The sequence below is a fragment of the Pogona vitticeps genome, chromosome 2 (assembly GCF_051106095.1).
Source record: "Pogona vitticeps strain Pit_001003342236 chromosome 2, PviZW2.1, whole genome shotgun sequence".
In the NCBI taxonomy this organism is placed as follows: domain Eukaryota; kingdom Metazoa; phylum Chordata; class Lepidosauria; order Squamata; family Agamidae; genus Pogona; species Pogona vitticeps.
This window is the reverse complement of record NC_135784.1, coordinates 258,017,649-258,043,303: the sequence shown is the minus strand read 5'-3', so window position 1 is coordinate 258,043,303 and position 25,655 is coordinate 258,017,649. Positions and strand designations below refer to the sequence as shown.

The window sequence follows — 25,655 nt, the reverse complement described above, 5'->3', positions numbered from 1 at the left end:
ATCCGTATTGGAAGGCGGTTCTCAAGTCAAAACGTTCTCAAGTCAAATCTGCATTTCCCATAGGAATGCATTGAAAACCATTTGATCCGTATCTGCTCTTTTCCGTCCATAGAAACTAATGGGAAGCTGCTATTCCGCCTTCAACCACTAGAGGGGGGATATTTTATTTCTTTTTTTCTTAGGTCAAGAAAGGTTCAGGGAAGGCAGGGAAAATACAGTCCAGGCAGTACAGTACCAGGCAGTCTGAAGACTGTCTCCCAATCCACTCTCTAAACGCTGGGAGGAGTGAGGAAGCAGACAGGCACCCTTTTCACTGGCCAACAGTTAACTGAAAGTTCAAATTTTGCACTTTCCCTGCCTCCCACGTGGTTTTTTTTCAGTTCTTAACTCAAATCTAAGTATGTAAGTCAAGTCAATATTTTCCTATGAGAGCGGTTCTTAAGTCAAAATGTTCTTAACTCGAGCCGTTCTTAAGTCAAGACCCCACTGTAGGTAATGAACCTACAAATGCCTGCATCCTTCATGCCCAGGAGGACCCTTTTCTAGTGGGAGGTTGTGTTTACAGATTGTGGTTGGATGAAGCAGTCGATAGCCTCAGACAGAGAACTGATAACACCATCTATCCTGTATTGAAAAAGGAAAGCAGGGAACTGCACTTGGTTCCACACACTTTTCCCATCCTGGATAGCCAGTGTTTGTCATAGGGTTGCCAGACTGTATGGAGAATAAGCAGCAAATATTATTATAGAAGTTGTGGTATTTTTTAAACAGTGCTGTGTTATAAAGTAAATCCCTGTATGTCCAGTGAAGCTGACTCCTTAGAAGGTGTGTGTGTGCTGGCAGTTTAGAAGATTTGCATAGACAGATAATAAGAAGAGGAGGAGATGAAACATGAAAAAAATTTTTGCAGCCAATGGGGAAAAATTGTTTCTGACAACAGGGTGACTGTAATGCATTTGTCTGATATGCCACAAGCTTTATCTTAACAGAATTTTATCTGTAACAAACATGACTTATGTAAGCTATGTTGGAGGAGTGGTAACGTGCCTGTGTACAGTGAGTATTCGTGACCCTAGAGCAAATTGGGTTAAACCTTTGGCATGTCTCTCATGCTAACAATGCCAAATTGGAAAACTTCCTGCATTACTGTTGCCTTTTTGGAAAGTACTTGAACTAATTCTTGGAAAAATGGTCAGAGGGCAGCAGACACTGTTTATTCTGGGTTTTACAGTATTTATTGTTGCATAAGAAACACATAACAAAGTAACAGCCTTAACGAGGTCCAGCCAAGCAGTGCTAATACAGGAGACCTATTTTTTGTAACATGGAAAGAAACCTCTTTAGATAGCATACTGATCTCTTAAGTGAATCATTTGAGATCAATATGCATGCCATATTGAGAGAACAACGTCAATGCCTGGAATGTTCAGCTTTGAAGTTCCTCCTATTATTCTGTCTTCAAGAGTGGCCAATCATTTGAAAAAGAAGCTGCAGCGTGGTGGCAGATTTTCTGCTGTGCATGGTTCAGCCCTCGATAGATGCCATCTGGGCTGGGGGAGACTCCAAGAATTAAGCTGGCAGTCAGTGGAACTAGTATGAACCAGTTATCTGATTTTGTGTTTAATATTGATAGATGATGTTAGAAGCCAAGCCTAATGGTGAGAGCTATTTTATTTTTGTACCATATCAACTGGCAGAGTAGCTCTTGAGAAAGTTACCATTTCTCCCCCAAATATAGCTCCCAAAATATGCCATTAAGCATGAACAGTGGATTCTGGGAAACCTAGTCAAAAAAAAAACAACACAACTTTTCCAAGCTCTGACTCAGAGGCGTAGATCCTCTGAACATGGAGGGGACTTTATTTTACTGTGAAGGGGTCCATGTTATGTTCCCTGTGCTTTTCTGACCATCTGTCACAAAAACAGGACACACTTCTCCCAGAAAACTCTCACAAATTGCAATTTTGACCATCTGTAGACTTGAGATTGTTTTTTCCCAAACACAGCCTGAGTTTCTTCAACACTCACCAAAGTAAACAGCAGCACAAGTCCCTTAGTGAGACTTACCATAATAGGACATTAAAGTCCCCATCTAGCCAAATGTTTTTTCTTTGTTTTCAAATCTGTGACCACATTGATAATTATGTTCAAGTAAATGGCATATTTTAGAAGCCTGGTGCCAAAGGAAAGAGAGGAAACAATTGTTACTACTCTCACAAATATTTTCAGTTAATAGTGCTTCTTGTGCATCTATTCTTTGGATCCAAACTATAATGAGTTTTAGAATCAAAGAAAGAGTTTTAAACTTTTAATTTTTCCCTTCCTTTTTCTGTGAATGGAGAAAAATAACATTTTCCTCCTTGGTTCTATTAACTAAAGAATGTCATATTGGTGTCATGTTTTAATTGTGTTTTATTTGACATCGAATGTTAATTTTTGCTGGTTGCCTTGAGCACTATTTGGTGGGAAAGCTAGATAAAATTTATCAGCTAACTAAGTAAATGACTAAATGCAAATTGGCATTGTTTATTAGATGTAACTTCACCAAAGAAGAATATATTGTAAAAATACTAAGCTTTAAAGTTTAACTATCTAGGTTTAACTTTCAAGGCATCATGCCTGAGTTTATATATGAGGCTAATGAAGTAAAGTACGAGTCTTCGTGGCCACCTTTTAAAAAGGGGTGGGCAACATGCAGCCTGTGAACTGGATTCAGCCCTCTAGGGCCCAAATGTGCCCCTCCAACAGCCCTGCTGAAGTTCTAAATTCCTTCCAATGTGGAGTCCCCTCAAGAGGAAGAGCAAAGGACAGACAAGATGGAGTCCATGGTTTACCATCTTCTAGGTCTATGGCCCTGTGAAGTCACACTGGTCCACTGTATCTGGAAGTCTTACCAAGAGTTGGTAAGAAACATTCTTATAGATTACAATGAATTATTGTAGATAGCAATTTTGGAATTGTTTAAATCCACCTGTAGGGCAGTTAATTGTAGAATAAGGCCTGGGCTAAAATCCTACAGTATAACAATTATTCACTAGTAACTCCCACAGACTTGTGTTTGACTTATGTAAGGCTATACTAGATGGTATGGGTATGTGAGGCAAAGGGGGTTTCAGAATGGTGCAAGCATCAGTGCCTGTGGTTTGTCACACCTATTTTTTGTTTCTGACAAACAGGTTTCACAAGTTGTTATAGCGTTGGAGAGTACAATGATCAGAAATAACTAGAGGGCAAAAGTAAGATACACAAAGAGTAATAGTGCCTTTTTAATGACAGATTTTGGCAGTGTTACGCTTGCTTTTGACTGGTAATAACTGCAGGCTAAGATATAAAAGGAGAAAAATAGTATTTAGAAATTAATGGGCATCTCCAAGTATTTCAGTTGATTTATTTACCTCTGTTTTCCTCCTGGGCAAATCACTGCACTGCCTACATGGTGGGACAAGTGGTATGTTAAAAAATTAGAGGCATTTTTACAATGTTGATTCATAAGCCATTTTGTTATCTTAGGGACAAAGGTATCTTCCAGACTTCTGAAACCACAAAATTTCAATGGACAGGTCAACATGAATTCACCTAAAATGACCCCTTACTTTGCTGGCTAAGATCATACATACTAACAGGGTTGCAGGGCGTGTAATAATTTCCTGCTGTGGCTAAATTAACATTCCAGAAGCCAATGGAAATTTTTTGCTGCTCCTACAGTAACCTGCAGTTTCAGATAACTGCTGTTTACTCAAAAGAAGGGCATTCAGTGGCAGGGAAACCTCCCATCCTCTGTATCTTCCCTTAAAACTTCTCTTCTTAAAGATTTTTTGTGCAAGCAGTTCTGGATGCAGATGTGTGTGACTGAATTGAGAATCTATGCAGAATTTTTAAAAATAAGTACACTGGCTATAAAATGTCCAGAGTATCCAGGTGGTTTTGGACAGGGAAATTAGAACTGTGTAGAAATGTGTGTGGCTACTGAGGCTACCGGTGGACTTTAACAGAGTAAGCATACTTTACAAACGGAACTAGTGAGTCATAGGCAGAAGCATTGCCTTTAAGCAAACAGGAAGGGGAGCTATGAAGGAGCCAAAATGACTCAGTGGGAAGTAAAACTGGACTGTGTAAAACACTGCTGTGAGAAGTGGCTAGCAAACTCCCATTAGCAACTGAAGTCCATCCTTGTCAGTGTGGGAAGCAATATTAAATATTATTAACTCAGGGGGATGTCCATAAACACCCAAAAGACTCCCTAACCACTTTTACCCATTCCTCATAGCTCATATTCGGCTATGCTCTGTATTACATACAAAACAGGCATATGGCACACAAGTGGGGGTATTCACACATTACAATGAACACGTGTTTACCCATGTTTTCTCATTTGGATGTCTGTGGAAAGCTAGCTGCCCCTCCCTCCATCATCACATCCTCCTCTGTGTGGATGCAGGCATGTTTGAAGTAGAGAGCCTAACTATTGATGGAGGCTCTCCACAGTTCCAGGGTCAGTTGGAATCCTGGAAAATTAAGGGCTAGAGAAGCTGGAGAAGCCTGGGAGCTATGCCCCCCCCCACCTGCTTTTCTCGTCTCTGGGACGGGTCCCACATGGAGGAGAGCCTATGGACATGATGTAGAGAGCTGGCAGGATTATATCAGAGGGGACCGTCATTCTCTAAATCCAACCCCAGAGAGCTTTGAATTGCACTGGAGGAGCAGCTTGGCGGAAGCTGCACAGTGTTTTCACTATGTAGATTCCACGCTCTGTGTATCTGACCTGTAGGGGAAAAAAATGAGAAATAAATAAATAGATGTGCATCTGTTCATTTATTCATTTCCCCACTGAGAATCTAAAAGCAACTGAAGTGGAAGGAGAAGGTAGAAGATGGGGCTTGGGGAGTCAAATTATAAGGAACAGCATATTAACCCATTGAATTTTAAACTAGATTGAATGATATAAAGAACTAACATTTGCAAGCTGAATTCAAGTGTGTGTATAGCAGTCTTTCCATCAGTTAGATTAACAGAATAGAAGGTATGGGTATACTCCGCAACAATTATGTTTCCAGATCCTGACTGTGTTAGATGAGATGGATTGCCAGTAAGGACAGGGCCTCAGTGGTGGCGGCACCCTATTTCTTTAATTATTTTTCTTTGCATAATCCTATAGGTTCTTTGTGACAGTTAATTAATGGGTTCAACAAATGGGACCTGCAGCAAAATATCACAATGGTTCTTTTCAAGGCACCAGGCAGCCATGCAACCTTCTCTACTCTTCTATACATTATTCCATTTTTCATCATCAACTTTGTGTCTCACCCCAACAGTCAATTTATTTTGTTTTCTCACAGCTCTTGCTCAGTTCTCACTGATGTGCTTTGGCTTCCCTTGCCCCCTTGGGTCTTCTCCCTAATTCTTTTTTCATTTTATTTCATTTCTGGAAACCTTGGGGTTCCTCTATCGATATCTCAATACCTCAAGTGTAGCTAGTACTTTTTGACTACTTTATTATCAACAGTTATCTAATCCCAGCACATGGGATAAACCAAAAAAAAAACCCAAACAGTGTGCCACATATTTGAGACTGTATATGATTAAAGAGATTTATTTATGTATTTATGTATTTATGTATTTACTTACTTACTTACTTACTTACTTACTTACTTACTTATTCATTCATTCATTCATTCATTCATTCATTCATTCATTCATTCATTTATTTATTTATTTATTTATTTATTTATTTATTTATTTATTTATTTAATATCCCGCCTATCTGGTCAGTTACGGCCACTCTCACAGATGAGAGGTGTTGTGCTACACACTGCAAAAACAACCACAGACTAAAGCCACAAAATATCACTGACCCCCTGTTCCTACAAATACACCGCACATTAATTACAAACATCTATACAATTTGTAATGCAGAAGAAATACTCCATTTCCCATCTACCCAATATAGTTGTTTTTGCTTATAAATATGATATGATAAAGGATCAATCCTGGCATATAGAATTTGCCTTAGCTTCGAAGAAATGCTCATGACAAATGGTTCAGTGCATATCAGCTACAGAATGAAGTATATTTGCTGATTAGGAACCAGTACACAGAAAGCCAATGAATACAACAATTAGGGCCTCATCAAGTGCACCATCATGCAAAAATTGAAGTGTTCTTTGTCTATAGACCAAGCACTTTGTTAATGCCTATTTACTTAAAACTTTTCTATGATGAATTGAGGGGTAGACTTTGATGTGGCAAGTATTAGACATAAATAGGTTTTTGAGATAACATGAGATGAGATGTTTGCAAGAGTTGCACACCATAAACTAAGATAGTCTCTTTTTCACATGTAATCTTGATGCTTTGAAATGGGGGGGGGGCGGTGCGTCAGCATTTCCACCCATTGTCTGCTGAGTCCTTGAGGACACTAGCTAGCACATTCCTGGATATACAATTCTTTATCTAAGCAGACTTTGATATCCTTTGAGCATATACAACATAAATGAAGGTAGTTCAATAAAACCAGCATGTGGGGGGGGGAGGGTCCTTCCAAAGAGGGATTCTGGAATAAAGAATATATTCTCTTTTTGCATTTGTTACTTACTTTTTCATTCGGGTCAATAGCAAGAGAAGAGAAGCCTGTAGTAGTATGTGTCCCTGGAGATATTGGAATTTGGGTAAATTAAACCCTATTGAACCATGTCATCATTTCATGTCTTTTCAAATAAAGAACTCTTAAGTGGGAGATGAACTTTTGTTTAGCACAAGCCAGGCACGAGATCAAAAACCTTAAGGCATCTTCCACTGATTTTTCTTTCATTTAGTTACCTGTAGCTGGTGGATGGATGGTCATGTTTTTGGCAACAAAATGGACAAACTATCTCTTGGATTCCTTCAGACCCTGTGATTCTATTATTTTAAACATATTCCTTTTTTTAAAAAAAGGATTTGCTGCTTGTTCTTATTGGCATGGGCCTTGATGCTGAAAATCACCATGAGAGAAAGCTAGCTGCCTCGGTAGTTGTTGTAAAGAGCCAGAGTTCAGGCAGCCATTTGCAAACAGTCAACTCGGATGTCAGAGCATCAGAGTGGCAGCACGGGCACATCCACCCACTTGCTGCAGCCTTAGCTGGCCTGTTTCTCCTTGCCCTCTCCACCACCCTCTTCATACTGGAGGCCCTTCCCAGCCAGCTACACGGATAGGGTCTGGCTTTCGGGACCAGCCATTATTCACACTTCCAGCTGAGAAATACCAAAACCATGGCAGAAAGCCAGTGGTGACAAAAAAAAATTGTGTGGGGGGGACAGGTAGTGGAAAAATAAAAAAAGAAGGGGCTGCCACAGGCATCCTCCCCTTTCTCTTTTCCTGTGAGTGGTCTGCAGGGTGAGCAAGACAGAAGGCATGGGTGACACTTCTTCTCCCCTCTAGCAGTGGGAGAGATTGTGGCTGTGCTGTATTTAAGAGGGAAACAGTGTAACAGTAAAGCAGCTGTTCTTCAGGTTGTGATATTCCACTGGCCAGGACTGTATTAACTCGGTAGATGGTGTTTGCTTGCTGCATTTATGTCCGTCTGGGTTCCTGATTTAGTGCCAACCCCACTTAATGATTGAGGTAGAAGGGATCACATCTCTCCCTTCAGATTCCCCTGTTCGGGAGAGGCCCAAGTTCAAGCAATGGATATTCATGCTGTACATGTGAGACAGCCCCAGGATTTTGTTAGTGTGTATTGGTTGTCTCTCACACAGTCAGCTGTAACCTTTGCCATGTTGAAAGAGATGGATATGTTTCTGGGTGATTTCATCATCTAAGTGGAGGCCTCCTTGCCAGGAGTGGCTGCCATGACAACAATGGAGTGTATGTATGTATGTATGTATGTATGTATGTATGTATGTATGTATGTATGTATGTATGTATGTATGTATGTATGTATGTATGTATGTATGTATGTATGTATGTATGTATGTATGTATTTTTCAAATATGTTTTTACCCCACCCTTCTCCATAAAAAGGACCCAAGGCAGCTTATATCAGTAAAAGACAATATTTAAAAGCTAAAACAGGAAGTACATAAATATTAAAAAGAATCAAACACCACACTAAAAATGGTAAACAAAATCAATACTAAAAACACATTCAAAGCAACAAGGCTTGTCCCCTTCTGTATCCTAGTTACATAGATACATACATACATGCTGTATCTCACCAGCCTACACCCCATTTTCCTCTGGCTCCGGGTTGCCATATTACCTTTGCAGCTAAGGTTTTACCAGCATTCTAAACCCATTTGCCTACATTCACCTTGTGCTCATTTTCATAACCCCCTGGTCCAGAAGCTGCTGTTTCCCGCCTCATGATGCAATATGGTATCGTGACCTTGAAAACTCAGAATGAAATGCTGCCGAGCTGGCAACTGTTTCCCGCTCTCATCCCACTGTCAACAGTTGCTTCTTCTCGCCTACTCTTGCTTGTCTTTGGTTGTTCAAGTGCTAGGAACGCAGCTGCACAATTTCTGTGGATTTTTGCTGTAATCTTACTTGGGTTTTGTTGTCCATTTTTTGTGTTTGTAAACCACTTTGGGCTTATTTGGAAAAGACCAAGAACATACACAATAAAGAAAAAGCACAAGATTTCATGTAGAACAAGAAAAAAAGAGACCACAGATATTACAGTTACTCTTAGAGCTTGCATATTTATTGAACAAATCCTACTAAAAGAGCTAAAATACATAGGGTACTTGTAGTGCATTATTAAAGATCACGCCATTACAAAAGCCTGCATTTTCAGCAGTACACAACTGCAACTATACAGATATGCCACAATTGCTGAATACTGTTGACTTATCTAATCTACTAGAAAGAAAGTGCACAAGAATAAGGATGGGGAAGAAAATTAAGAAGTGCAGTGCATGCATTGGTATTTAACAGTCAGAAGCTAAATGGCTCAGGACAAAGCCTGCCCAGTAAAAGGAAGAGCTGAAAGACAGAGTTATATAAAAAATTAAGGTGGGCTTCCAGACTGTGTCTAACACAACAACATTCCATGAGTAGATGGTACTGTTTTGTTTTGTGTTTTTGTTTCCTAATTCCCCGGGAGCAAGAACAAAAATGTAAAATCCACATGTTGGAAAGTCTGTGGAAGTATATTCATTGCTTTTTAAGAGTTCCTCTTTCTACACATTTAAAGGAACATTAATTCTGCTTTGTTAAAAAAAAATCCATGTTTTCCATTCTTAAAAGGACATTTAAAAACATGCTAAACCCCCTTTTAATTAAAGCCTTTCTAATGAATTGAGACATGAAAGACAAAAGAAGACCCCTAAAGACCACACAGAGGAGAAATTATTGCTATATTTTATCCGAAATCACATGAGCAGGATGGTAGAAAAAGGAAAATTGTAGTAAATTACAATTTTGTGATTGCTCCCACTACCCATCGCAAGTTTGTGAGCATACTCAGGTGGGAATCAGTTCCTCACTCACTGTATTAGTATTAACTCACCCTACAACACGGAATAAGAAAGCCACACTGAAGACACAAGGAAACAAGTCAGTCCAGTCTAAAGAACAAGAACAAAGTACCAACACCTTCTTAGAACATGGAAATTAAAAATAACTCCATCAGAGCTACCTTGCCAAGGAGCATGTTTAAAGTCCAAAATAGCACCATTCATCAGTGTTCTCAAATCCCGTGGCAGCATCTCAGTCACTTACCACAAGGAAACCATGAGTTTCATACTACTTCTATACATCAAAAGAGTACATGGATAAAATATAGAGATATACAGACAATCAATGAAAATAAACTACTAGGCTTGTTACATCTAAAATGAAATAAAAGGGGGACTCTCAGCCTCTGCAGGAAGCAGTTCGGAATAATGGAAATGGAGAGGCAGCAGTTTACCAGTTGCATGTGGTCAGTTGAGTTTGAGTAGTGGAAGACATTGCTGTGGTAGAAACAAGGCCTGAAGGCCCACCTGTCATGTTTGTAAACTTGAGTTCACAGTGTGAAATTCTGAGAGCTTTTACTTGAATGGTTAAAAACCGGTTTTATGGTACATAGTTTTTTTTTCCGCTGTAATTCTCTAAAGCAAGGCTCAGAGTCCCTTAGTTTTCTTCTTATGATATACACATAAACAATTCCCGATATATGATACCATGATCACCTCATCAACACCCATACACCATATTTAATACAAATGAGGAGTTATGATTAAAAAGAGGAGAGGTAATTGATTTTGGTGAAATGGTGTCCATAGCCATTTGCTGGTGTCAGGAACAAATCTTCAGAATTCTTGTTCTTTTTGCGATTGACTTCCTTTGGGATGGGAAGATTGTCCTGTACAAAAAAAAACAGAAGGAATCAGTTGCAATTCTACAATATTCTGTATCCTACCAATGAACACCTCCTACCTCCTTCACTGGATCTAGCACGCCCTTGCTTGTTGCAGGCTTCTAGATGGAGTTTGAATATTAAATGCTTCTTCAAACGTACAGTATCAGGGTTACAGAGGAAATCCAGGTATTCAAACTTCATAGTCAAAGACTTTCTGAGTAATTGTTCCCTGGCATTTTTCCTTTTTTTCCCCCTTTTGTGTGTTTTTTAAATTGAATTAATACGCTACAAAACACCATATAGCAAAACACCAACAAAAAACCCTCATATTAAGCTAAACCCTCCTCCCTTTGGAGTCAGAGATTCCAGCTTCATTTGACTCTCTGTTCTCTCCAGCTGGGTCCCCAGTGTGAACTGAATACATATACATATATAATCAAATTTGCCCTAAATTCCTGTCCTCCTCTGGGCCCAAGAATATGTTAGTTTCCAGCTTTATTTTACATAGTCTCTTGGTTGTTCCTGCAATGCTTCTGAGAGTGTGTCCAGTTCTACTATGTCCCATAGCTTCTTTAACAACTCTTCTGTCGTTGGGATTTCTTCCCTTTTCCATTTTTGGGCCCAGAGTAATCAGGTTGCTTATGTACATTAGAAAATATTTCATTTTCTTGATGTGCAATAATGCCATTTCAGGTTTTATATCTAATTTTTGCTGAGTAATTTCTTTCACTATTTCCCAAACCTGTGTCCAATATCTTTTGACTTTTTTGCATGTCCACCACATATGATAATACTTTCTACAATTTTTTACACTTCCAAAACATATTGCTGTTATCCTCTGACATTTTTGCCAATCTTACAGGTGTATAATGCCATCTATAAAATATTTTGAGGATATTTCCCCTAAGGTTCACTGGTTTAATCATCTTATAACTTTCTTTCCACATCTTAGTCCATTCATCAATATCGATGTTATATCCAAAAAATCTTGCCCATTTTACCATCATCTCCTTCACCCTCTCATCCTCTAAATCATATTCCAATAAATATGTATACATTTTAAAAATTATTTTCTCATCAGTATATATCCACAGTCTATCCACCTGAACTTTGCCCTCAAAGAAACCCCCAGTTTTATCTTTTTTGTATCTTGATTCTAATTTCACCATCGACCACCAATCAGCAGCTACACCCAATTTTTCTCACTCTTGTTTATCCTTTATATTTTGTTCTTTAGTTAACAGATTTTCATATGTAGTCAGCGCTCCTTTCTGGTTTACTGTATGTGCACCACATCTTTCTTTCTAAGGATTCCACAGCAAAGTACTTCTTGCTTTGAGAGAATTCCTACAGTTGTTATAGCTGCTTGTAAACAAACAGCTACTCAAGGGTAAGACTGTATCTACTGTATTGCACTTATACGTATAACCCTGTTTCCCTGAAAATAAGACCTAACCTGAAAATAAGCCCTATTAAAATTAATATAAGACCCTGTCTTATTTTTGGGGATTATTTCGAGATCTCAGTGGCCTCCCTCCAGGCAAAGAGCAGCCCTAAAGAATTACCCTCAACAACTGTCAAGGTAGCAATATTTTGCTTTTTCTAACCAAGAAAATACAGATATTCTTTGCACAAGGTATAATAAAGAAAGCACAAATCCTTGTTTTCTCAATCTTTTTTTCTCAAACCTACAATTTTTGCACCGAAAACTCTACCCCACCCCATAAACCTCCCTTCTGTGTTTCACCACTTTTCAATATGTTTGTGCAAATGCAAAGTTTGTTAAGTATCGAACTGTGTACAGTGGTGCCTCACTTAACGAGCACACCATTTAACGATGAATTTGCATAGTGATCTATTTTTTTAGATCGCTAATACGATCGCATTGCGATGTTCTGAATAGGCAAAACATCGCATTGCGATGATCGGTAAGTGTTTCGCTTACCAATCTTCACACTGCGATGTTTTTTTAAACAGCTGATCGGCGGTTCCAAAATGGCCACCGCACGTGTTTTCGCACCCTGCCCTCACTTACCGAGGGCGTGAAAATGGCGGCGCTATGGAGGAACATCACTGAACGGTGAGTTTGGGAGCCATAGGAACGCATTAAACCAAGTTTAATGCATTCCTATGGCTTTTTCCGTTCCGTTTAGTGATGTTTCTGCATAGGGACGATTAATCCGGAACGGATTAACGTCGCTATGCGGGGCACCACTGTACTTTACACCCTGCCTCCCAAGTATAGGCAAGTATGCAAGCACTAATCATGTAAAATCTGTTAATGTACATTTACAGGGCAGGTAGAGTGGCCATTTTCCATATCTTTCTTATATTGGCTGAAGTCCAACAGTAAGACACATCTAGAGAAGGCTACTATAAGTGTGGAACTTTGGGAGGAGTTCTCTACTGATTTGACATGGTGGTGCTGCTGGTTAAACCACATAAGCCTCTATGCTGCGAGATCAGAAGACCAGCAGTTGTAAGATCGAATCCACGCAACGGAGTGAGCTCCCGTCGCTTGTGCCAGCTCCTGCCAATCTAGCAGTTCAAAAGCATGTAAATGCGAGTAGATACTGTAAATAGGTACCACCTTGGTGGGAACGTAACAGCGTTCTGTTTCTAGTCGCACTGGCCACGTGACCACAGAAACTGTCTTTGGACAAACGCTGGGTCTATGGCTTGGAAATAGGGATGAGCTCCATGCCCTAGAGTTGGACACAACTGGAATAAATGTCAAAGGGAACCTTTACCTTTACCTCTACTGATTCAATAGGCCTACTCTACTTGCAACTTACTACTGGATTTCAGCTGTCGTATGTAACTAATACATGCATGTCTATACACGATCATTTGCTGATAAGATGGTCCAGATTGCTTTAAACCAGTTCCCAAAAGTGCAGGACATTAACGAGTCTGCTTTTTAGTGAATTTATCAGAGTGTTTTTAATCACAAACTCAATTTTTACTAGCACTTATAACTTCATGTACAGAAAATCCATTCTGCAATTACCTTGAATGTTTTTATTTTAAAAGTGTACATTTTGCTACCTACTTCTCTGGTTTTCTTTAAAAGCTTATTTGTAAGGCTCCTCTTCCAGTGATGATTTACTGAAAGGCATATTTATTCTCCCCTAAGTGGTAAGGAATTGTAGCATATCATTCTGCCAGATACTGTGCTTCATTATCTAAGCTGCATTGCTAATATTTTCTCTCCCACTCTGTCACTCCTGTAGAAGCCCTAAAGTTTCATTTCCATACTGCAGTTGAAGGTCTTCTGTGTAGTTATGCAAAAGATGTTAATTTTTGAAAGCCAATGGCCATTAATTAAGAAACCTTCATAGGTATTATCTGCAGTATGTTAAGTTATGCAACTTGGCATACAACAGTCAAGGTCTACCAAGATTTCTTAATTTGTATTAATGCATTCTAAAAGTTGTGCCTTTCATGTAACTCTGCAACAGGATTTCGCCCTATATATCAAATGCTTAAGCCTGAACCTAATTGTATTCAGTTACCTAAAAGATTTAAAGATAAATAATTTGCCATTATTTTGAATAGCAAGATACTACCAAAACAGGGCCCTACCAAATGCTAATCATAATGAGTGAAATTCAGTACACAAACAGATGGGGCTTGAGTGTCACTGACAACTGTGTGCAAGATTGCAGCCAAAATGGTTAAATATTTGCTTTTCTATATTCACATAATTAACAGCCTTGAAAGTCAGAAGATAGTGACTGTAGTGACAAATACTTACAATTTCTTCTTCAAATTCTGCATCAGAAATCTGTTTTTGTACTACTGTAGCAACTTTATTTCATTCAGATCTGTTTACTATTTTATTTATTTCCATTATTGTTATACCTTCTCTAATGTAAACATTTTTTTTTAAAAAAAGAACAATAAAATAAAAAGACAGCAATTTAAATTGAAACAGTAAAACACAATTAAAATAAAAACATTCAAGAAAAAGCATTCCTTTCCTGGGTTCCCGTACCCACCACCATGTAAGTTCCAGCCTTCTGCCAGAGATTTCTCTGTTTCCTGGTTCCGGGGCTGGCCGCCATTTTGGGTTCTTGGTAACAGATGGCTAACTCCGCCAGCACTGCCAGTACCCATGAGGGAGGAAGTTGAGCCTGGTGGAAAGGGAATGGCTGTCACTGCCGGTGCTGTTCCCTCCTACTGCTTATTTGGATAGAAAGCCTGCCCCCAAAGGACCTGCCGTTGCTGATCTACAGTTGCCTGCTCCGCAGAGCGAGCTCATTCTCTACAGGCTGCGAGGCTCTGACATGTCCAGCATGAATCCCAAATATGACTATTTATTTAAACTGCTTCTGATTGGAGACTCTGGTGTTGGGAAATCTTGCCTTCTGCTTAGGTTTGCAAATGATACATACACAGAAAACACAATTGGTGTGGATTTTAAAATCAGAACTATAGAGTTAGATGGAAAAATAATCCAGCTTCCGATATGGGACATAGCAGGGCAAGAGCGATTTCGAACAATCACTTCTAGTTACTACAGAGGAGCTCATGGCATCATAGTTGTGCATGATGTTACAGATCAGGAGTCATTCAACAACGTAGAACAGTGGCTGCAAGAAATAGATCATTATGCCAGTGAAAATGTCAACAAGTTGTTGGTAGGGAACTAATGTGATCTGACCACAAAGAAAGTAGTAGACTATACAACAGCAAAGGAGCTTGCAGATTGCCTTGGGATTCCATTTTTGGAAACAAGTGCAAAGAACACAACAAGTGTAGAACAGTCTTTCATGACCATGGCTGCTGAGATTAAAAAAACCCGAATGGGTCCTGGAGCTACAGCAGTTGGTACAGAGAAATCTAATGTTAAAATTCAGAGCACTCCAGTCAAACAATCTAGTGGAGGTTGTGGCTAAAACTCTTCTCCCCATTTGTTTCTCAACAATGAGTTTGAAATCTGAACCCAACTGGAAAAAAATTGCCTGAATTGTACTGTATGTAAAATCATCTAAAAATCAGATCAGGGCTTTGGTGGATTTACCCAGGGAACTTAATCCCGTAAATATGGTGCAGCCACCAAGAAGGACCTGCTCCTAGTACCTGCAAAACTGGGCCAGTATCCTACTGCTAATTCAAGCTTGACTTAACTTTCAAAAATTGATTCAATCGTCTATTCTGGGACTAGCAACAGGATACTGGCTTTTATCTTTACCCTGTTTCACTGAAAATAAGACCTAACCTGAAAATATCATATTTTTCCATGTATAAAATGACACATTTTCCTAAAATAATTAGAGGAAAAATTGGGTGCTATTTTATACATGGAAGGAAGCAGTTGGGCGCCGCTTGCTGCCACCGCTGCCGCCTAATTGCCTCTTCCAGAGCTCATGGCTTGTCCCCTTTGGTGGCCCCAAGGCAGCAGCAGCAGGAGGAGGCAGAGGCGAAGGAGCATTCACATGTGCGCGGGTGCCTCTTACTGCTGCCTTTCCCGCTCACCTGATCACCACCTCCACTGGGACTGATGGGCTCAGCTCACGTCGCTGCCTTGTCCCCTCCAGTGGTGGAGACAGGAGGAGGCAGAGGTGGAGGTAAAGAAGCACTCACACGCACTAGGGTGCCTCTTCCTGCTGCCGCTGCCAGATCACTTCCTCCCACAATATCCTTAGGATAGGGGACAAGGCAATGATGTCAGCTGGAGGTGAGCCCCAGCAGTCGCACTGGAGGAGGTAATCGGGCAGGCAGCAGAGACAGCAGCAGAAGATGGAGGTAGAGGAGCAGTTGCCCATTAACTGCTCCTACGCCTCCATCAAGGGTCAAAATTAGGGGTGCATTTTATACATAGGGGGGTTGTATACACTGTAAAATACAGTAAGCCCTAGTATGATCTTTAAGGATGCTCGTAATATAAGCCCTACCCCCAAAATAAGCCCCAGTGAAGTGAAACCCTGCCCTCCACCACTGTGCACCAACCAGAAGATGACAGGACTGTATTTTAATAAATGTAGATGGTTGTACATGGAAAAAAAATAAAACATCCCCTGAAAATAAGCCCTGACTCATTTTTGGAGCAAAAATTAATATAAGATCTGGTCTTATTTTTGGGAAAACACAGTAATGAGCCAGAGAGCAGGACCTCTGATGCCAATCTCAAGGCTCAAGTAGATTCACTTGGATGGAACCAAGGTTCCTGCTAAGCTGGATGCGCAAGTGCGCGTGCATGACTCTACTTCCCTCTGCGTAGCTGTCTTCGTCCTCAGCGCTGTGATCATGTTAGGTTCCAGTTGCGACGTAACCCAGCACGGGGGCGGTGTTGCAAACACATGCAGGGGCACAGTCAAGAGAGAGAGGCAAAGCCCCACCCAGCGGGGCTGAAAATTAGGGGGTACATTGGATGCAACAGCATAATCATACACTTCTAGAAGTGGATTTTACACCCTGGAGCTGGGACTTTATTCTCTGCAGATTTCCTCACTTCAGTTACTAAATAACTCTGTCCAATTTAGCTTCTGTTGAATTTTGTTACTTACTACATCCGGAATTAATCTTGTTTTGCAATTTACAAATTGATTAATTTCTGTTTTTCACCAATAAAGAAGACTGTGCAGTTCACCCAGGATAGGGGCATTTCATATCGATTTTGTATTTTGCAAAAATGGGAGTCAGATTTATTTATTTCTTACTCCCATCAGTCCCACAACCAATTCAATATAGAACCTGAATCATCATATGACCTACTAGAGTATAATTAAAATATCTCCAAACTCCCCACACCTTGCTTCATGTTAAGACTCTGAACACAGAACTAAGATTAATTCAATGTCATTAGCATTACTCCACATATATTATCCCCAACCTGCTTTTTGTAATGCCTTGCCTTATGGAGAAATCTCAAGATTTTGAGTGTCTGCTCATTTCCTTTATGACCTTTTAGCTGGCTAAACAAAGGAATAATACTAAATTGCATTTTAGAACTTCATACAATCTGTTCCTGGGCCATTTAGGACTCTGAAGGTTGATACCACTGCTTTAAATTGAGACCAGAAATGAACTTGTAGCAAAGCACCAAATGATGTAGGATGAGTGCTAAAACTGCTGACCTTTTTGCTTCTATCAGCATCCAGCTAGCTGTATTTTGAACCAGACAGTATTTCTACATCATCTTTAAAGGAGCCTTGTATACAGAGTGTTATAGCAGTCCAGCCTAGATGTAACCAAAACTTGGGGGGGGGGGAACCACAGACAAGTTAATTTTTCAATGGGAAACATCATGGTTGTCAAATTGGGAATAAAGAGGCATTTCTGGTCACTGATGTCACCCGGATAGCCAGAAAAATGCTGTCATAAGAAGAATCGTCAAACTAAACATCTGGTTCTTCAAAGTGCCATTTAATCCAAAGCAGGCAGCATACATCCATGCAAATCATCAGAACTCCCAGCGAACAGCATGGGAGTTCAACGCGTTTAGCTTGTTGAAATCAAATTTTAAGTCATCTGTCCACACCCAAACATGTTTGCCGTATTTTTTTAATGGAAACACTGCAAGATCATGAGCTAAGACATAAACTACAGTACCCTGTTTAGAAAAGAAGGGATTGTACTAACAGCAGAATATTTTCCTTGTGCCTATGCCAAACAAAGAAGACCTCAACCATGTTTTATACTGTATATTCAAGACTTTCCATATTCAGCATTTTTAGCAGTGTGAATAATTCAGTTAACTCTGTGGCTGTTGCTAACCTTATACAGACAAAGATAGCTCCAAGCTAAAATTCAACTGTCACAGACAATCAATTCAAACCTATCTTTGCATTTCAGAACAGGGGAAAGCCCGACCATGTCATGTAACACTGGCAAAGAAGATCCATCAACTCTTCCACAACCCAACAGGGACTTTTATGCTGTAATTTCACCACAAACTAAAACCTAGACTGGTTGTGCAAACGTAGGCAACACTCCTCCATTTTCTAAAACATTACTCTCCCACCAAGGCAGATCTGTGAAGGAGGGGGAAAAAACAGGGAGAAAGGAAATATGAACACTATATTTAGTGAAAGTAGTAAGCAGAGCATACAGAACTCTTTTGACAAACTAAGGGTTTTTTTTGCTACCACCAAGCTTTAAATCTCTGCACTGGTGACAATTATCTCACAGGCCACTTGTTGTGGTAGGCAGTCTGGGATGTGGGGTCTTGGTAGATTATATACAGCCTTTATGGCCTACAGCTGTATAAATAGATAAGAAAGTGGTTCTTTTTCTTTCACTCATAATATAGCAGGGGTCACCATATTTTTCTACTGAAGAGCGGTTTTAGCAAAACAGCATTAGTTTTCCATTTTGGCAATTAGAGTTTGACTTTAATTACTGACCTCATTTGACAAATAAAACTATCATTCAGCAACTGGGTTGGATAAGGAACTCAATAAGCCCAAGTCTCCCTTGAGATGGAAGTTTTACTGTATCACCACTAGAAGTAACAGCCCAAAGAGGTCTTGTGGCATAAACAAATATGAACGGATGACCTCCCTCTCACAATCAGTTTCTTTACAATCTTCTTTTAAGGGTGAACCCCCCCCCCCCCATATTGCTCTTCTTTGCTCTCTAAGGAAAATTCAGCCCTCAAGAAATTATCTGAAAAGCAGAACACCTTGCAGAGGGGATGTCTCTGGCTACAACACCATAATTCAGCTTGAAAGCATCATGCATGTACACAGAGCAATGCATTTTGATTTGACTCCATATTTTAGCCCAGAGGTAAGAATCCTCAGACTGACCAACTTGAAACCTGAAACAATGTCTATGCTTATGTGAAGGCTTTGGTTTATGTCTTATCAAAATTTGGTCTGAAAATTTGGGAATTGAAATCTGTATGTGCCATATTTAGAAGGCTCTGGTCATTTTATGACAATTCCCTTTCTTTGGTAGGTTTTCTTTTCTCCCCCGCCCCTCTTAAAGAGGATATAGAAAGAAAACTGAAAACAGAACTATGCAAGCAACACAGACAGATCTGGGCTGACTGCCAAAAACACTGTGCTGTACAGTTCCTTTTCAGCTGTAAAAACAATCTCAACCCTGAAATTTTGCCATATAATCATAAAATAATAATCCCATGTGACCATTCTAGGATCAGCATCTGCAAATACAGTATTTCTGTTGCATGCAACCATTTACACTCACCTAGTCTGTGCAAAAGAGGAAATGCCTTTCTGCTTGAATTTCAGAATTCAAACATCTATTCATTTTTTTCTTTACACAACGATCCTTTAGATTAGCAAGAAACTTTTATAAAACTGAAAGACTATGTTATTTTCAGCAGCCTTTTGGGTGCTCTAATATCTAATTGTATAAAACTGATCTAAGAATGTAACTGCATTTCTATACAGTCTTATAATGAAGAAAGGAAGATTGAACTGAGCTAAGACTTTAATGAAGTGCATCACTGCAATACTCCTAAACATACTTACTAGGGCATAAATTCCACAGTGCAATTTTCCTGCAGATAAGAACAGATAGGACCACACTGTAAATTTTCTTCATTAGTGTTTATGGATTGTATTGTGAAAAAAATGCAGTAAAACACAAACAAGCATATACATAGCTGCACCGCTTCCTACAACTAAGGAAACAGTGTTTCTCAAATGTGTTGGACATGCTGAACAATAAACAGAGGCAACCTGAGAAATATTTTTTCTCTCTGGGATTAGCTACAGTTTGAATTCGAATTATAAACCATCTAGTTGTGTTGGAAGAAGCTGGTTCGGACATTTCCCCAGGTGGCCGCTTACTTAAGAGGGTCTGGAGTAGAAGGCAGTTGGTAATTCAGAATTTCACTGCACTCATGGAACTGGTCATTCATCCCTTATATTCAAGACAAGCTGTATTATTCTCTTTCAGCATGTATAACAAAAACAAAAACAGATTTTAAAAAAAAGATTCACAGGGTTAGTTATTCCAGCATTAGCTTTTGGGGATTACAACCCATTTCATCAGACGTAACCTGTTGGACAAGGTGGACTGCCGCCTACACTGCAATCACCTTAAAGACAAATCTGTTTGTCTTTATCGTGCCACTTTTCCTTTATTTTCAATTACAGTGGTACCTCGCAAGACGAATGCCTCACCGGATGAAAAACTTGCAAGACGAATGCCTCGCTGGATGAAAAACCCGCAAGACGAAAGCGTTTTGTGATCGTGTTGGCGACTCGCAAGATGGCTACTTCTATGGCCGTGCTTCGCAAGACAAGTTTTTTCGCAAGACTGATGCCTCGCAAGACGAAAGTAATTTGTTCGTCTTGCGAGGTTTCCCATAGGAATGCATTGCAATGCATTCCTATGGAAAGCCGCTTTGCGCAAGACGAAAATTTCGCAAGATGGCGCTACTGGCGGAACAAATTACTTTCGTCTTGCGAGGCACTACCACTTTGTTGTTTTAGAAGTTAGCTAATAATTTTATTCAAGCTTGGAAAAACTGGTTTTTTTAAAAAACTGCAATTCTTAGGATTCCCCACCTAGCACTGGCCATGCTGGTTTGGGATTGTGAAAGCCGTAATCCAAAAAAATCAAGTTTTCCAAACTTTGAACCTGATGCTATTGAACTGCTGCTACCATATACCATCTTTTCAATTCTCTGTTCAGCTTTCCTCCTTGATAGGAAACCTCTTTCACCACAGTTTAAGTTCAGACTGGCTAATTCCTCCCCTTCCACCACCACTCCCTGGTTGCAGAAGAAGAATCCCGTCAGACTCAAGGAGAAAAAAAACCACAGGGGAAACAACAGCAATCCGTATAGAAGAAGCAGGCGTGGCATTCTTCCAAAAACCCAGAAGCAACTGAGTGACAGATCAAACTACACTCTTGATCCAAAGTAAGCACTGCCCCCAAGTAGTAGCCTGCGCCCGTGAGATACCATGATTTGCGCTGAATAATTGCTGAAATGGTAAAAATCATTTGCAGACTCAGGCAAGGATCTGCAAATGATTTTTTTGTGGAGCAGTTCTCCGCCCATCAAGACAACACATATCACTGTTCACTGTTTATTGAAAGGACAGACTGATGACAGATATTAAAAGGTCACTTGCCGCAAGATACTATTGGCATAAGGAGCACATCACTGCCTGTTGCTAGGCAGCCCAAAGTTTGGTAACCAGGGGTGAGTAGGTACTCTCCAGGCACAAGACCTCTGTGGGGAGGCAGGAAGAACTCAGTGATAAGAGCTGTGAGGGACTGTGGTGCCCCTCCCAAGATGGACATGTCCCTGTCAGTCCCCCACTTCTTGATCCCCATAGGAAGAGGATTCCTTGCCTAGGTTAGGGCTGAATACCCATCTCCCTCATTGACGATCTGTTCCTATACACAAAATCACACCAATAAAACACTGACAAGAAAATTAGCAATTGTTACAACGTAACAGCAAAGCATCCTCCTTCTCAAAGTTATACAAACAGCATATGCTGTATATATAAAAGGAGAGAGGCTGGATGACATCCAAGAGAAGACTGCAAGAGAGGACCTTGGAGCACTCCTTATAGCCTCCTTTGGTGGACCAAGCGGAAAACTGTTTCTCTCTGGTCTACCAAGCAAGGAGCTCCGCCCTCCCCTGCTACTAGCCAACTCTGATTGGCTGGCTCCTTGCACAGCATTCTCAGGCACCAAGGCACCTGGGATGAAGAGCCCTATGATGGCAGCTGGCATCCCAGTGCTCTGAGACTCAACAGGCCACCAACAGGAACCCAGGTAAGCTGTACAACTGGGTGACCCTAGCTTCATGAACTAATGAAAATATTATTAGGATATCTAATAGTCACAGTAGCTATAATTCTAGCAGTGCTTATTATAATTGCATACTATCATTATCACTATCTTGTGCCTGATGTGTTGAGATATTTCAAATTTTGTTGCCGTCCTTTGTGAAGGCCACAGTGAAAGTTTTCAGCTAAGTACTATCAACAGAAATCCTGAAACCGAGTACTTGAAATATTGTAAAATAAACATATATCTTTTATGTACATAACTCAGAAATTTCCCATAACAAAGTGCATAGAAAATGTGCTATTATCTGAACAACACATTTTCCGTGGGAGTCTTCATACATTAGCTCTAGAGATAGCTGTAGAAAGGGTTTTTCATTCATCTACTTCTTTGCCAATTTGCCAATTTTTCAGCCAAATCTTTTGAGTCATTAGTAGACAAGGAAAAAGAAATGAAACCATCATGTTCCGTGGCTTCTGAAAAAAACAGCTTTTACTTTAAGAAAAATTTACATCTGATATTAGGCATACCAAAACAGAAATAAGATTAACATTTGCCAGGCAATTAAACATTGTTGTAGTTGATTTCACACTCACTTTACTGTTAATCTACAATACAGCCAGACTTCTATTTAATTTGTTTGTTTGTTTGTTTATTGGACTTATATACCGCCCCATAGCGCTACAAGCACTCTCCGGGCAGTTTACAATTTTTAATTATACAGGCTACACATTGCCCCCCCAGCAAGCTGGGTACTCATTTTACCAACCTCGGAAGGATGGAAGGCTGAGTCAACCTTGAGCCGGCTACATGGGATTTGAACCCCAGGTCGTGAGCACAGTTTTAGCTGCAGTACAGCATTTTAACCACTGCGCCACGAGGCTCCACTGAAAGCTTAAAAGGTAGATAAGATATACTACCTGAGCAACCAATTACATATCACATGCTGTTTTTCCATTCCTCCAAGCTTGTTTCAATTTTTTTAAATAGATTCTTTTACATTTTTTAATGTAACAAAAACTTAGATCTTAATATTGTGTAAGCTATACACAATAACAAATTTAAATAACAGCTTATTCTTCTTCCTCTGTTAGCTGGACAATCACAGAACATTTCCTATTTGCATAACATTGTAAAGTCCCTTTATCTTGCAAGATATTTTTATAAGTTATTTAAATAAATATACCTTAAGGAATCCTCCATGCCCATGACTGACTGGAATGTGTTTCTGGTCTGCTGTGAGCCTTGGATAATAAACCTATAGAAATATTAACACAATAAACAAATGCTCATCATGAGATTGCAGCCATTTGCAGCAATGTAATACATAACTGCGGTCAGAACTCTCAATATGATCCACCTGCTGCCCTGTGGATCCACAAGAGTCCTTAGGTTTCAAGAGTTTTCACAAAGCTACTTTCTACTACTTACCAGTTCTCACTATTATTGGTCTAATCAGTTTGGACAAAATAGGGAGCACCGCAATTAGAATCAGAGCTTTCTTAAGTCATAAAGGACATGCGATTATCTTCTGTCTTTCACAGCTTTAGAAGTAAGTGACAGCTTGGTTTTATTTAGCATTTGGAAGGAAACAATGGCCCCGATATTGACTGTGCAGCAATAATACTGTGTCATTTCTTCACTCACTGTCCCCTCAGCACTCTAAGTTATTTTAGCCCTCAGTGACGGAATAGAAGTAACATTTATCTTAAACCCTGGAGAGACAGTGTGAGTTCAGACAATACTAAGTAGGTGGACCTACAGTATGACTCTGTACAAGGCATGCTCATACGTTCCCAAGTAGAGATGGGCATGAACTGTGCTTTGACAGCTTGGCACAATTCAGCATGGCGCCCACACAGGTGTTCCGCAGGCACCACACATTTCACTCCCCTGCCTCTTTCATGTCTTTGCCCACTCACAAGCGGCATCATGCTTCCCTCCCCAACCTCCCCTGGTGGTCAGCCACTCACCAGCAGCAATGCACACTTCCCTCCTCTAGCAGCTGACCACTCAGATGAGGAGGCAGGGCAGGGAAGCTGTGGCTCTGCCTCTGAGTGGGTGGCTGCTGGAGGAGGTGGAGGGGGGAAGTGTGTGCTACTGCTGGCGAGTGGCTGGCCACCAAGGGAGGTTGGGGAGGGAAGCATGATGTAGTTTGTGAGTGGGCAAAGACATGAAGGAGGCAGGAAAGGGAATCACTAAGCACCCAGGGAACACCTGTGTGGGTACCGCACTGAACTGGGCCAAACTGTCAAAAGTGCAGTTTCTGCCCATCTCCATTCCTAAAACTTAACCTAACCAAGAATAATATTTCCTAGACCTTATCTATCAATTGCCTTGATCACTATTAATACTTCTCTTAATGCAGAACCAACTTAATTTTAATACATTTTGACCAATTTATTAAAAGATTATGACTAATTTATATATCTAATGAAGTCTATTTTACAGTCTCTGACACTGCTGGACCTCACTATCAGTTATGACAGGGTAAGGCTTTTCTGAATCAATCCTAAAAGCTATACAACCACCATCTATAATAAATAGCTGCCATTTTCATAAGAAACAAAGTTCATTATTCTTGCTTCTGATATGGTAAGTGGAATTAGGCCCATAGCCAAAAGTTTAAAGTTGGGACAAACTGGATAAAATGAAAGTGCCTACTAGAGTAAAATGAAAAGTAGGTGAGGCATGACTCTCCAAGTACACCATTAAATGACTTGTTTGTTTGTTTGTTTAACATGCTGCCTTTCTCTCCCTGGGAATTCAAGGTGGCTCCTAGTCAATTAAAACTACACAATAATCACCATTATAAATGCCATAAGAAACACCAGAAAGTTAGACTTAAAACAATTTTTAAAACAATTAAAAACACCTATGAATTTAATGGAGGTCCATATTTTTCACCAGGAAATAAATGTGCTCACAGTGAAGGCATATATAGCCCACCAAGACCAATGGCCAGGTAGGACCGCCTTGCTCTGGGATGGGAGGACAGAAGCATGTTTGGGATGGCCAGGACTGCATAACCCTCCTCCCAGCCACAGGCCCAAAGTACATACAAGGAGACCCTCAATCTATATCTGTGTATGTATGTAAAAGACGTCACCAGTTTCATTATTCCTTCTTGCTATTCACAGAAAGCCCTTGTAAGAAAATCAGATGTCATTTTCTGTGCATGTTCAGAATGTACCATTACAAACATTGCATACCAAGGTCGTTAAGTTTTGTCCTTGCTCTTCGGTCTCACAGACCTTGTGGGCAACCTCAGCAATAGATGAACCATAAGGCATCCTACCTCATAAACATTCTTTTTCTTGCAATCAATGTTTCTCATTAGTAAGACTTTTCATTGCTATTATTTAATAGCTCAGAAATCTGTAATTCACTTGCCTGGCCAAATCAGGGATCATAATCCATAGTAGTCTCTGGTGCTTTCAGAAAGGGATCTTTCGGGGTAGGAAAAGAGCAACTAATGGACTAGGAAAGGAGCTCAGCTCAAAATGTAAGTGTGGGCCATCCCCATGCTCTGAGCAGTGCAATCCTAACTCAGAGTTGTAAAAGTTTAGGACTAGGCACCAATTTATTCTGCTGGTAGAAATC

General features: G+C 40.1%; 2 long non-coding RNA genes and 1 pseudogene across 3 annotated transcripts in view; 1 reads left to right on the top strand and 2 right to left on the bottom strand.

The window, feature by feature from the left end:
- Window positions 1-10,097: 10,097 nt before the first annotated feature.
- The window catches only part of LOC110072028 (uncharacterized), a 33,548-nt gene continuing 17,990 nt past the window's right edge, over window positions 10,098-25,655 (bottom strand). Inside the window, exon 3 of the long non-coding RNA XR_012084407.2 lies at window positions 10,098-10,325. This is a non-coding gene — a long non-coding RNA (uncharacterized LOC110072028). The remainder of the gene's footprint in view (window positions 10,326-25,655) is intronic.
- On the bottom strand, window positions 14,298-19,799 carry LOC144587018 (uncharacterized). The gene is made up of 2 exons (XR_013542149.1): window positions 19,769-19,799; window positions 14,298-14,458 (listed from the first exon to the last, which is right to left on the bottom strand). It is a non-coding gene; the product is annotated as an uncharacterized LOC144587018 (long non-coding RNA).
- On the top strand, window positions 14,417-15,365 carry LOC110072027 (ras-related protein Rab-1A pseudogene; annotated as a pseudogene). Its single transcript, XR_013542147.1, has one exon. The product of XR_013542147.1 is annotated as a ras-related protein Rab-1A pseudogene (transcript).